The 14,205-nt window shown below is 35.8% G+C and overlaps 1 protein-coding gene across 7 annotated transcripts in view; it reads left to right on the top strand.

The window, feature by feature from the left end:
* NCOA3 (nuclear receptor coactivator 3) overlaps positions 1-14,205 on the top strand; it is a 103,723-nt gene that overhangs the window by 41,310 nt on the left and 48,208 nt on the right. For 5 of the 7 annotated variants that reach the window (XR_004969861.1, XM_036321479.1, XM_036321483.1 and 2 more), the window contains exon 2: positions 9,421-9,502. The exons of 1 other annotated variant lie outside the window; for it this stretch is intronic. The gene's annotated coding sequence lies outside the window, so the exon portion shown is untranslated. Of the gene's footprint in view, positions 1-9,420; positions 9,503-13,790; positions 13,844-14,205 lie in introns of all 7 variants that reach the window. One more of the 7 variants, XM_036321481.1, reaches the window with a different exon arrangement.

Here is a 14,205-nt window from a genome sequence, read left to right on the forward strand (position 1 = left end):
TCATGGTTTAAGAATAACTTGCTGTTATTAATTTTTCAGGGAGATGGTTTGTGTTGCTTACTGATAATGTCTATTTTGATGTTTGTTGGTTTTTTTTTTTGAGACAAAGCATATTTATATTAATGTTGGTGAGAGGAAAATTAAATTTCAGTACCAAACTTTTTTTTATATATATATTTTTATTGTCTAAAGTTTTACATATGTCTCCTTTTCCCCAATTGACCCTCCCTCCCCCTCAGCCATTCCTATCCAGAGAAGCCCTCACTGCCCCAGTGTCTGTGTCCATTGGTTATGCTAATATGCATGCATACAAGTCCTTTGGTTGCTCTCTAACACTCCTTAACCCCTGCCATTTGTTTCTGGGCCTATTCTTGTTCATCACATTATGTTGATCATTATATCCCACATATGAGTGAGACCATGTGATATTTATCTTTCTCCAACTGGCTTATTTCGCTTAGCATAATGCTCTCCAGTTCCATCCATGCTGTTGCAAATGGTAAAAGTTCCTTTTTTCTTTTTGTAGTGGCATAGTATTCCATTGTGTAGATGTACCACAGTTTTTTAATCCATTCATCTGCTGATGGGCACTTAGGTTGTTTCCAAATCTTAGCTATGGTAAATTGTGCTGCTATGAACATAGGGGTGCATATATCTTTTCTGATTGGTGTTTCTGGTTTCTAGGGATATAGTCCTAGAAGTGGGATTACTGGGTCAAATGGGAGTTCCATTTTTAACTTTAAAAAAATTAAAAAAAAAATTTTATTGGTTTTTTACAGAGAGGAAGGGAGAGGGATAGAGAGTTAGAAACATTGATGAGAGAGAAACATCAATCAGCTGCCTCTTGCACACCCCCTACTGGGGATGTGCCTGCAACCAAGGTACATGCCCTTGACCGGAATCAAACCTGGGACCCTTCAGTCTGCAGGCCAACGCTCTATCCATTGAGCCAAAACGGTTAGGGCCATTTTTAACTTTTTGAGGAAACTCCATACTGTCTTCCACAGTGGCTGTACCAATCTGCATTCCCACCAGCAGTGCAGGAGGGTTCCTTTTTCTCCATATCCTCGCCAGCGCTTGTTTGTTGATGATAGCCATTCTGACAGGTGTTAGATGGTACCGCATTGTCGTTTTGATTTGCATCTCTTGGATGATTAGTGACTTTGAGCATGTTTTCATATGTCTGTATGTCTCTTTAGAAAAGTGTCTATTTAGATCCTTTGCCCAGTTTTTGATTGGATTGTTTATCCTCCTTTAGTTAATTGTATGAGTTCTCTGTAAATTTTGGAGATTAAACGCTTATCTGAAATATCATTGGCAAATATGTTCTCCCACGCAGTGGGCTTTCTTGTTGTTTTGTTGATTTTTTTTTTTTTTTTTTTTTTTTTGCTGTACAGAAGCTTTTTATCTTGATGTATTTCCATTTGTTTATTAGTCTCCATTGCCCTAGGATAGTGATGGCGAACCTATGACACGTGTGTCAGAGGTGACACGCAAACTCATTTTTTTGGTTGATTTTCCTTTGTTAAATGGCATTTAAATATATAAAATAAATATCAAAAATATAAATCTTTGTTTTACTTATGGTTGCACATATCAAAAAATTTCTATATGTGACACGGCACCAGAGTTAAGTTAGGGTTTTTCAAAATGCTGGCACTCTGAGCTCAAAAGGTTTGCCATCACTGCCCTAGGAGCTGTGTCTGTAAAGATATTGCTACGACATATGTCTGCTGTTTTGCTGCCTATGGAGTCTTGTAGGATTTTTAAGGTTTCCCGTCTTACATTTAAGTCCTTTAGCCATTTTGAGTTTGTTTTTGTGTATGGTGTAAGTTGGTGATCTAGTTTCATTTTTTTGCATGTATCTGACCAAATTTCCCAGCACCATTTATTGAAGAGACTGTCTTGACTCCATTTTATGCTCTTGCCTCCTTTGTCAAACATTAATTGAGCATAATGGCTTGGGTCGATTTCTGGGTTCTCTGATCTGTTCCATTGGTCATTATATGTCTGTTCTTGTGCCAATACCAGGCAGTTTTGAGAACCGTGGCTTGGTAATATAGCTTGATATCTGGTATTGTGATCCCTCAAACTTTGTTCTTCTTTCCCAGGATTGCTGTGGCTATTCGGGGTCTTTTTTTATTCCAGATGAAGTTTTGGAGAGTTTGTTCTAGATTTTTGAAATATGCCTTTGGTATTTTAATGGGGATTGCATTGAATCTGTAGATTGCTTTGGGTAGTATGGACATTTTAATGATACTGATTCTACCAATCCATGAACATGGTATGTTCTTCCATTTGTTTATGTCTTCCTTTATCTCTTTTTTTTTTAATGTCCTGTAGTTTTCCAAGTACAGGTCTTTTACCTCCTTAGCTAAGTTTATTCCTAGGTTATCTTAATTTTTTTGGTGTTCAGTACAAAACTTTTGCAAATATTTTGCAATATAGGCTTGGATTTCTACTTTCATGACTTTTACGCCACCCTGGGCATTAGCTGAGAGAAATTGAATCTGATTCTGTTTTCTTCAAGGGCCTGTATTTGCCTTTGTAGGCATTTTGCATAGCAAGTACAGGTCGTATTGTGCTGAATTGTATAGTGTCTGGTATTAGATGATTTGTATAAAGTAAAATGTTTTAATGTATTGTAGCAGTGAAGATATCTTTGACGGAATTTTGACATGAGTATTATACTGAGTTAAATTCCTTAAATAGTAAGGAGGGGAAATTTTTTAATCTTTATATGCCAGGAATTCTGGGATCTTCCTGTTCTCCCCTTCTTATATATTGCTGGTGGAGATGGAAGCCTATCTCAGTGTTAATAAATGCCATCACCCATTCCCTTCCCCCAGCCTTATGCTGGAGTCTAGTTTGCCTGCAGCTGCAATGGTAGGCATCTTTCAGGAAGTGACCTTGGCTTGTATTAATCAAATTCAGGACACACAAAAAAGCTTCTTGCCAACATGCTGACTTGATAAAAAATTTTATTGCATCCATTTTCTTTCAGAATGAGGCCATCTTGTAAAAAGAAGATATAGAGATGACTTCTCTAATTTAATGTATTATATTAAAAAAGCTTCTGCAAGCCATGCTTAAGAAACCTAGATTTTAAAAGTATAGACTTTTGTTAACACATATGCATAAACTTAAATCATGACAGTTTGGGAGGTTGGTTTTTTTTTTTAAACCAGAAAATTACTTGTTTTAATGCTGAATTAAAAAAACAACCACACACCTATGTCAGCATCAAGTTTTTTAATTTACTGTCTTAACAACTGACATTAAATTGCTATATAAACTTTATACACTATGAATTTATTTGGGGATCCTTTAGCAGTTGTTAAGTAAGGCAGTTTTGTTTAAAGGTTATCTTTGGGTGTTCAGAATAACTGTGGCGTCTTACTTTGCTGATTTGGATAAGAAAATGAATTTCTTACATGAAGTAATTTTCTTAGGCAGTGGTAGTGCCTACAGCAGCTTCTAAATATAACCTTAAATTTAAATAAGCCTGCTAATTGTATTAATGAGAAATAATGCTAACTACAAGTTCACATGTCTGCTTATTGAGGATTTAACTGATTGTTTTGGGTAGTTAATACAGATATTTCACTTTATCATGTAAAGAAATTCAGTTTTTAAATGTAGTATAGTTAAGGTGTGTATAGATCTTCATTTTAACATTGCTCAGTGTTAAGTATAGAATGTTGAAAAGAGTAATGGATTAGTTTACTGAGGTTTTCTGCATTTGGAAGAAATTTACATTAAAAAAATTAGAGAGCAGTTGTGTCTGTTTCCAAAGGTTCACTCTTGAGTTTAATGTATGGTGGCGGGGGTCATTCCTGGGTACTGGTGTTTGGAGAGAATACAGGAAAAGAAAGCTTAAACCTTAGAAGCTGTATCTGCATTTTGGTAGACATGTTGCCTGTTTATATAATGTTTTGGAAAGGAGATGGGGGGGGATCTGTGCAAATAAAAAATTGGAGTGTAGATAAATACTTTAAGTGTCTTCATTTTTTGAGTTGTTTTTAAGTATTTACTAGAAACACAACCGGCCATTATCTTTCATTATATTTTAAATTGTTCTTAGAATCTCATGGAAATACATCTGCCACTTTAACCTACCTAAATTCACTGTCTTGATATTAGCATTAATGGTTGGTTTGTTAGCTACTACGGGATAAAGAAACTGATTTCAAGGAGAAAGATGATAACTACTCAATTATTTTTCCCCTCAAATGCCTGTTTAATATACATGGTCTTGTCACCTTGAACTTAAAATGTTTTTTGCCTTCCATCCCCACCTTCCCTGCCTCCCCAAATAAAAGAAAGAAAAAGGAAAAGCCTTCCCTGAAAAGGAATATATACAAACCTGGTAGCCAATGAGTTAATGTTCATTTGCAGCCTGAGGGGTCAGCGAGCAGTCTCTGTTTCCTGATTGGCTGCTAAAAGGTGAAATTGAAACCACTGTAAACTTTTGACCCTGTAGCAATTCTTGTGGAACGCCTTCCACTGGTGGAGCCCAGAGCTTTGCTCACCTCCCCACCCAGGCTTCCTGTATTTATTTTGTGTGATCGTGCAGCACGGCATGCAGTTTTTCCAAGAGAGGGGGGAGAGGGAAATCTGAACAAGCACCAGCAAGCGGCTTGCTTGCATGCCTGTTTTAGTAACCATGTCATTACTAACTACAACTCAGCCAAAGATGTGGGGCCTGTTAATAAACTGGTCTGCCAACCGATTTTTTACTTTTCTCCTTAATCTCAAGGTAATTTTAAAAATGCAGAATGGTTACACTTACTGCTATTGTTCATCAGTGGATAGTGTCGTTGTGTAAGCATATTTCCTGAATATGTTGAGTTAAAATAGCTCTCATTTCAGCAGATGTTCGTTATATATACCCCATTAATGTTTTCTATGTCTCATGTAATCTTTACACAATTGGCTAACATTTTTATAAGAATTACTTTCTTCTTTGCATTTCATTATAAAGAAATTCAAATGACATTTTGGTTATGATAACTATGGAAAATAATTATAGAAATTATCTGTACATTTAAATATTATCAATAATTCTCTCTTTTATGTTGAGGTAAATGGTTTTGGATTTGTCTCGCATTCACATTTAAATAGTTCTTTACAGTAAAGTTACACAGCAATCCAGTTCTCTCTTCCCTCCTTTAATATTATTATTGGACTCTGTCTTCAACTTCTGGTTCTTATATCCCTGGTGTCTGGTACAGTGTGCAGCATGTACATGTTCAGCAAATGCTTAATGAATGAACATAGTTTTCATTTCGGGAAGTATAGTGGCTATTTATACCTGCTTCTTTCCTAATTAATGGCAAGAGCCATATTTTGCTTATAACTCTGAGTGCCACTGCAGTATCTGGCATTTAATAGGTACACAGCAAACATTTAATTGAATTAAATGTCTCATGCAAGGTTACCTCAAGAAGCAGGACTTTTCTGAAACCAAGGTTTCTGTTTTACTGCGTCAGTTAAATTTTCAGGTGGACTCCAGATAGGACTAAATGTTTATTATAATTTATTACATGACTAGAGTAAATTATTATAAATCAGCTTGATCCTTTTAATATATACCATATGATAAGTGGTAATACATTTCAGTTTTTTTGACCCTGTCCTTGCTTTATTAGACATGCATATGCTGTAATTTGAAATAATTCCTGCCCCCCTTGTGAAAAAGATTATGGCATTTAAGAAGGTTTGTCATCACACTGTCTTTAATGGAATTAAATCATAAATATTAAAAAAAAAGGATCTTTTTACTGAGTTGAGTTTATTTAGTTTCAAAAAAGTGATACCTTTCCATATAATACCAAATTTTCATGTGATTATTAACTTAACATCTGTTTTTAGTATAGCTTCAAATTGGTTGTAGTTGCAAGTTAAAAATGTTATGGTTTTAACAAAGGATATATTTATCGCTTGACGAATAATCTCAACTGCAAAAGAATGTTAAGTTTAATTTACACCAATATTAGGTAACCTTTTACCTGAAATTTAATTGGTGCAGAAACTTATTCTGTAGTGCTTTGAAGATGAGTGGGCAACAGCTGGCTTTCCCCAAAGACGTGATTTCCCCATCTCTATGACTATAGGGGACTGTGGAGGGGGTCTCTAGGAGCATTGCCCGTAGCAGCATGGAAAGAACAATGAGTTTAATATGATTAATAGTAGAGTCCTTGCCTCCTTCCATGTTCAACAGCAAAAGAAAGACATGTTTATAATACTCAGTGGCTTCTTTTTGTCTATTTCTGTTTCCAAGCATTAGCACCTTATAGTTTGGATTTTCTTCTGTCAACTCCCCTCCCTCAGTTTAAGTCTTTGTTTTGGCCTCAAGGCACATTTTCTCAGACCAGCTATTAACAAAGCTCAGTTTGACCCCCTCCTCCATTAGCTTTCTAGTGATGCAGGTTTTGATGATGTGGATCTCATCAGTAACCTTTTTGCTAATTCTAGTAGGAAAATTAATGTCCACCCCTCACCTTCTCAGATACCTCTTTGGGATGTGACATTCAGTTTTCCTATCAATGTGATTTGATTTTTGTATGTGTGATTGACTAAAGTCTAAATTATAAAAAAGAGTAAGTAAGAGTAATTAAGCTTATTTTTGATAAAAGTAAGAAATACAGTTTTTTTTTTTTTAAATATATTTTATTGATTTTTTACAGAGAGGAAGGGAGAGAGACAGAGAGTTAGAAACATCGATGAGAGAGAAACATCGATCAGCTGCCTCTTGCACATCTCCCACTGGGGATGTGCCCGCAACCCAAGTACATGCCCCAGACCGGAATCGAACCCGGGACCCTTCAGTCCGCAGGCCGACGCTCTATCCACTGAGCCAAACCGGTTTCGGCAGAAATACAGTTTTAAGAAATTTTTTTTTTTTTTTAATGTATTTTTATTGATTTTTTACAGAGAAGAAGGGAGAGGGATAGAGAGTCAGAAACATCGATGAGAGAGATGGATCAGCTGCCTCCTGCACGCCCCCCACCGGGGACGTGCCCGCAACCAGGGTACATGCCCTTGACCGGAATCGAACCCGGGACCCTTGAGTCCGCAGGCCGACGCTCTATCCACTGAGCCAAACCGGTTCGGCGTTTTAAGAAATTTTTTAGGGCTGTTGCCTTTGTAGAATCTTGGTTCTAGACAAGTTAAATGTAGTTTTCCTAATAGTTCCATACTTTACAAGATCCTAGAATATGTACTTTTTAAACCTAGCTCTTGCAGCCTTCTTTGGTGTAATGCTCTTGGGGCAAACCATAGATCCATAGATCTATGATTTGGGGACCTCTCTAGCCCCCACTGCACACTTCTGGGAGCGAAGAATTTTGTAGGTGGTGTTTCTTTGGATACATGAGGGTTATGGGGTACAAATTGGGTGGGTCAGCACTCCTTTAAATAGTTCTCACCAGCTGTACAATAATACTTCAGTGTTAATGTAGGCTCTGCTTGCCAACATTCCGCACTAGGCAGCAGTACTTGTTTCCTGGGTTGGTTATTACGGTACTAGGTATATACCGAATCAAATTCTTTTTCCTACCCACTACTCTTGTTTTGTAGGCCTTATGCTCACCCCAAAACTTTTCCCCTTCCCTCAATTAAAGGAGCATCAACAAAAGAACCATTTCTGAAATGATACTTGATTTAAAACCAGGGCCAGAAATCTTGGATTTTCTTTATAGAAGTTTGGCTTGCCTTTCCCCTCCTTTCATCTCCCTCTAATTAAATTGGATATCAGAAAAATTAGTCATAACACATTGATTTCATTTAAAAACTAAAATGAATGATTGTTTTCTCCTATTTTTCATTTCAGTGTGCTTGGAAAATCTTATATGTCAAGTAATCTTTTGTTTGGCTGATAGCTTTTATTAAGCATTTATGTATTAAGTACTAATAAGGAATTTTAAGCATTTCACTTTATCTTTACAAGAGCCTTCTTTGGTGTAATTCCCATTTTAAGATAAATCTAAGTCTCTAAGAAGTCTTAAGTTGACTCAGAGGTACCTAGCTAGTAAGTGAGAGTTGAGTCTAGATCTGGTGGACTCCGAAGTTCGAACCATTATGCCAACAACTATTGTGGATAGGGAGATTTATCCCAAGAACCAGCTTGTTTTTGTCATTTCTCAATTATAACTTAGAGACTATACTGTGCTTATAAATAGATGTATTAGTAGATATACCAGCTGTTTTTATTTGAATGGCACTGATATACTACCTGGATTCTCCTCTTTTTCCTTTGTGTACCACATATGATGTGCTTCCCACTTCCATCCCCTAATTTTCTTACCTTTAATTTGGGTTTCAAAATTACAACAGACCCATCACATCATATAGCTATATTGTGGTTGGGAATTTGTCATGGCTTCGAATATCTCATTTTCTTCTTCTATCCCTTCCCAACAGATGTGTCAATTCCATCATGCATGCTGTTGACTTTAGGGCTAGTTATGGTTGTTGTCTTGATACAGCTACTACTAGAGTTAGTGATAGTCAGATTGTTGTTGCTTTATTGTTACATTTGGCCATTCATAAGATGGTGAATTTTGATTTTATTTAAAAAATGTGTTTTTATTGATTTTTTTTAAAGGAAGGGAGAGAGACAGACATTGATGAGAGAGAAACATCATTGATTGGCTGCCTCCTGTTTGCCCCACACTGGGGACCGAGCCCACAACCCGGGCATGTGCCCTGACCAGGAATAGAACCAGCGACCTCTTGGTTCATGGGTCAAAGCTCTACCACTGAGCCACACCGGCTGGACACTTGTTTGTGCACTAGAATCACCTCCACATTAGTGCAAAAGCCTGCCATTTAGATGTTCATGTTTTTTTATATTTTCCTGTCTTTCATTTAAAAATATTTCCTGTTGGTGACTCAAATGCAGCCTTTCCTAGTGGGGGGGAAAAAATCCAGGTGTTTTTTTTTCTTTCTTTCTTGCTTGCTTACCCCATCCATCTGTCCATCTGTCCATCCATCCCATTCGTCTGTCCATCCATCTTGTGGGTATTTAAGTATTAGTTTCTGCCAGGATATTAATAAGTGTCTTTAATTGTTATTTGTTAAATACTCTTTTTGGACAGGTGGGGATGTCCCAAGTTCAAATTAGCCATCTGGTTTGATCACATTTCAGAACTTGGAACTGGGTCTCCTCCATTCCACTTTGTGTTATCCATTTTTATAAACCGTGACAAAACATATTGTATATGCCATCCCTGAGTTTTTAAGCAGAAGCAGTAATATATGGCAAAATAAGGCACCAGCTAAAATTCTTCAAAGAGGCCTCTTAATAGCCCTTTTTGTTTTGTTTCATATGTCTAGGGAAAAAGTTAATTTGTGTGTGACCAATAATACTAAGAAAGGGCAATGAAATTCAACATACTTTGTTTTTTAAATCTTCAGGATCAAAATACTTGCTGAACAGCGGAATCAGAGACCAATAAAAATAAACTTCTACTTGAACATCATTTGACTGGTTAGCCAGGTAATCCAGTATTTTTTTTTTTTTTTTTTGGCTCGATCCTTTGTAATTTTCTGATTTCAACCTCTGAAGATACTACTCTCTTCTTTAATTTATGATTTAATCTTAAACTTGTTTTATATTTCATGGTTTTCTCTTTAATGATTAATTGAATGAATGCATGGTATTGAAATGAGTGTATATATATGTGTATATATGTATACAGAAACATAAATTTTTGGGAGAGGAGGGGAACTGTGTTTTACAGTTTAATATGCGGCACTACCCGCCCACCCACCTTGTTCTTATGAGTGAACATTTTTTTCTTTCTTTTTAAATATATTCTTAATTGGTTTTAGGGAGGGAGACGGAGAGATAGAAACATCAATGATGAGAAAGAATCATTTATTGGCTGCCTCCTGCACACCCCCTACTGTAGATCAAGCCCACAACCTGGGCTTATGTTCTGATTGGAAATCTAACTGTGACCTCCTGGTTCATAGGTTGACGTCAACCACTGAGGCACGCTGGCCAGGCGTGTGTGAATATTTTAATGGTATTTAGTCAAAATCTGAATCAGCCCCATGTATTTTTACTATTTTTACATTGTGAAGACTATGATTGCTTGTATGGGCATATAACATTTTATGTAACTCCTAAATTTTATTAGTTCATCAGAATAGAAAAATGAGTATAGAAAAAGTTGTCTTTTCTTGAATTTTATATGAATGGTATTCCTCTTATGCATATATTTTACCTTTTATAATCATGTCACAGTTCTTGGACATTTTTTTAATTATTTTTTTTATTTTTTCTCTTAGTATTTCAGTTTTGGAAGTTCATATTGATATATCTTCAAACTCATTTTCTTTTTTTTTTCCCCCCTCAGCTGTGTCTAGTCAGCTGATAAGCCCATCAAAGGCAGTCTTCATTTCTGTTAGTGTTTTTGATTTCTAATAGTTCTGTTTACTTCTTTCTTAGTTTCCATCTTTCTGCTAACATTACTTATCTGTCCTTGCATGTTGTCCACTTTTTCCACTAGAACCCTCAGCATATTAGTCATTGTTAAAACTGCACATTTGGATGCCAGTTGTTTTTTTTTTAAGCTATTTTTAAGGAACCTGCTTCTTTCCTATTTACCAGCAAACTTTGGAGGCTTCTTTGCATATATTATCAAAATATGTTTTGATTATTTTAGTGCTCATGATTTCTCATTTAAGAATATACATGGTCATATAAAAACTTGTACATAAATGTTCATAGTAACATTCATAATAGCCCCCCCAAAATGGAAACAAACTAAATATCTATCAATGGATGAACGGATAAATAAAATGTTATATCTATACAATGAAGTATTATTCAGAAATAAAAAGAAATGAAGTACTGATATATGCTACAATGTGGATGAACTAGGAAGGATTCGGCTAAGTGAAAGAAACTAGTCACAAAGTACTAGATGTTGTATGATCCCATTTGTATGAACTCTCCAGAATAGGTAAATTCATAGAGACAGAAAGTAGGTTAGTGGCTGCCTAAGGTAGGGTTAGGGAAGAGATTGTGTGAGGTTGGGGGAGAATTGTGAGGATAAGGGGAGAGGCAGCTCAAGAGTACTGGGTTTCTTTTTTGGGATAATGAAAATGTTCTAAAACTGTGGTGACAGTTGTACAACTCTGAATATAATAACAGCCATTGACTCACATACTTTAAGTGTAAGGTAAGTTAATTAGATCTCAGTAAAGTTGTTAAAGAACATAGCTGATGTATTGAGGAATAGTAAGAGCTCTATGATGCCATAAAGGAATTTTATGGAAAAATATTGTTACCTTTCTCATGGCACTGACTTCAGAAGGTTTGCTGTCTCAAACATTCCTGGGTTTCAAAAAAAACATGTTAATTGAACTCACCTCAATTTTTAAAAATCAGTCTTTGTTATAGTAGTCATCCTGTAATTATAGGGTTAATGTCAATTCTACAACAGTATCTTTTTCAAGTGTCAAGAAAGTCTTTTAAAAAATATTTTATTGATTTTTTACAGAGAGGAAGGGAGAGGGATAGAGAGTTAGAAACATCCATGAGAGAGAAACATCGATCAGTTGCCTCCTGCACACCCCCTACTGGGGATGTGCCTGCAACCGAGGTACATGCCCCCGACCGGAATCGAACCCGGGACCCTTCAGTCCGCAGGTCGACGCTCTGTCTACTGAGCCAAACCGGTCAGGGCTGAAAATAATTTCTTAAAAAAAATTAATTCAGAGTCATACCCAGACCTATCTGCAGTGAAATACTTAATGGGTATCTTGCAGCAAAATTGTTTAGAAATCAATTTTTGTTCTCAAGCTTATGATAGTAATTACAAAAAATTATCAAAAAAGCCATAATTTTGGTGGATCTGCTATTTAGGGCTAATTTAAGTGCTGCGGTTTCAAGTGGAAAAGCCAAAGTTATTTTACTTGGGGTAATCAGACCACACTTAGTTTCTTGCCCCCCTTTTATTTTCTTCTTAGGCTTTAAACTTAACCCCCCCCCCCCCCCACACACATTTTTAAAAATTGATTTCAGAGAGGAAGGGAGAGGGAAAGAGATAGAAACATCAATGATGAGAGAGAATCATTAATCTGCTGCTTCCTGCACACACCCCACTGGGGACTGAGCCCACAATTTGGGTATGTGACCTGACCAGGAATCAAACCATGACCTGCTAGTTCATAGGTTGATACTCAGCCATTGAGCCACACCAGCCGGGCAGTTTGAAACTTTTAAGAGTCTCCTTCTATGTATGGAACGAAGACTGATGACTAATGATACATTTAAAATTGGAGGTAACTGGTTCTGTGATGATATATAGGAAAATATTAATGCATTAATAATTTTAAAGGCAAATATTTTGAATTTAATGTTGATCAAACAGTTATTTACTTTAAAAGGTAATTTTTTTGAGCAGAGGTCACATATCAAAAAGATTCTTTTAACAAAAGACTGAAGGTTAAGCTGGTTTGCTTTGATATTTCTCTTTCAAAATATGTAGAGAAAACTGTTAAAGTTGTAAGATTCATCTTTGACATGAACAACAAATATCTAAATTGCTGTACTAATCTACAATCACCATTTTTCTGCTCTTGGTGAAAATGAATGGCGATGAGATCTCAGTAAATAGTTCATAGTCAGGGTTCATAAAAAGGACAGTTTTATTACACTTGGAAAATATATACATAAAAATGGTCAGATTGGTAATAACGTAGCTCTTGTAGTACTTAATTTTGTAACTTAATTAAGAAATACAATTGGCCTAAATATCAGCACAACTATATAAAAGTGAACTGCTGTACAAATAGTTCAGTTTATTATAAATGGCCCTCTTTCTCATGTGCCAAACTTATAATTACTTTCTTATGATTCTGTCTTTGTTTCTGAAAACTGTTTTACTAAGACTATTGTTTTTGAACCTGTAAAATATTTAACATAAAGCCTGCATTATTATGAAGCTGATATTGAAAACCTCTAAACTTCTGACCTTGAATAGGATTTGTTATGTGTAACCATTACATGGTGCTGATGGATTCAAAATTACCTTTCCTGGGACTCTGCTTTGTGAAAAATAGTGTGTATTGGGCATGAGTGCATGAGCTGACATTTATCAAGGATAACAGGGGCCTTACTTATTTTAACATTTTAAAGTAACTTTGAACACTCTGCATGTGTGCACACGTGGTCAACATATGTTCCTAAGATATATTTTCCATCATGTATTAATGAAACTAAGTATTACTATTCTTTAATGAGCTTCATTTATTAAACTCATACTATGTGAGTACACAAACATACTATGTCAATATACTTTGTGAGTTCACAAAGATCAGTTTAGGATAGTTAATTCACTTCTGTAGACTTTTATCTTTTATAGCTTTTAAATTATAACAACTAAAAATGTACTTAACATATTTCAGGCAGCATTCCTATTACACAGTGTGTGATTTGGCATTTCTTTCATTCCTCTACTATAACATTTGACCCTAATGTAGAAAACTGAGTTATAAAAATTATTATTTTTTTCTAAATCAACTACTAGTATATTGCTTTTCTGTTTAAAAGGATTTTTATAGAGCTAGTTATTTTACTGGAGGGTAACATAAAGAGAATTGGAATTACATGACTTTTAGTCTTGGTCCTTAGCTTTTTAAAATTTTCTTTAAAATTCGATGGCGATAATTTAGAAAGAATTCTAGAATAAAACTGCAGAGTTCTTCATGTGTAGGCAAACTTGTTAATTAAAATAATGGTAACACCTTTTAATGGTTGGTATGGGTTTCAGATGCTGCAACCCTACAATATATTGATATGCAGATCACGTGGACTTGGTGCAAGGTAATGGGAGACATGCTTTGACTTCAAAAGACAAATTGGCCATGCACAGCTATAATCCTCCTGTCTTTTCACTTTAAGAGATGATTCAGTATTATAAGGCCCTGGGAAGTAGGTTAATTTTTTGTGTGTATGAGAGTTTTTAATTGGGCTTTTGGTAAGCCTTTTTTGTGGAGTGAAGGCATCATGGAAATTGTGGCTATTTTCATTACTTAAATACCTCTCTCCCAATTCCATCCTATCTAATAAAAGAGAAACATGGCAATTAGCCGAACGTCTGCTACCCTTCCCATTGGCTAATCAGGGTGATATGCAAATTAACTGCCGGCCAAGATGGCGGCCGGCAGCCAGGCAGCTTAAAGCGA

The sequence above is a fragment of the Myotis myotis genome, unplaced genomic scaffold, assembly GCF_014108235.1.
Source record: "Myotis myotis isolate mMyoMyo1 unplaced genomic scaffold, mMyoMyo1.p scaffold_m19_p_9, whole genome shotgun sequence".
In the NCBI taxonomy this organism is placed as follows: Eukaryota; Metazoa; Chordata; class Mammalia; order Chiroptera; family Vespertilionidae; genus Myotis; species Myotis myotis.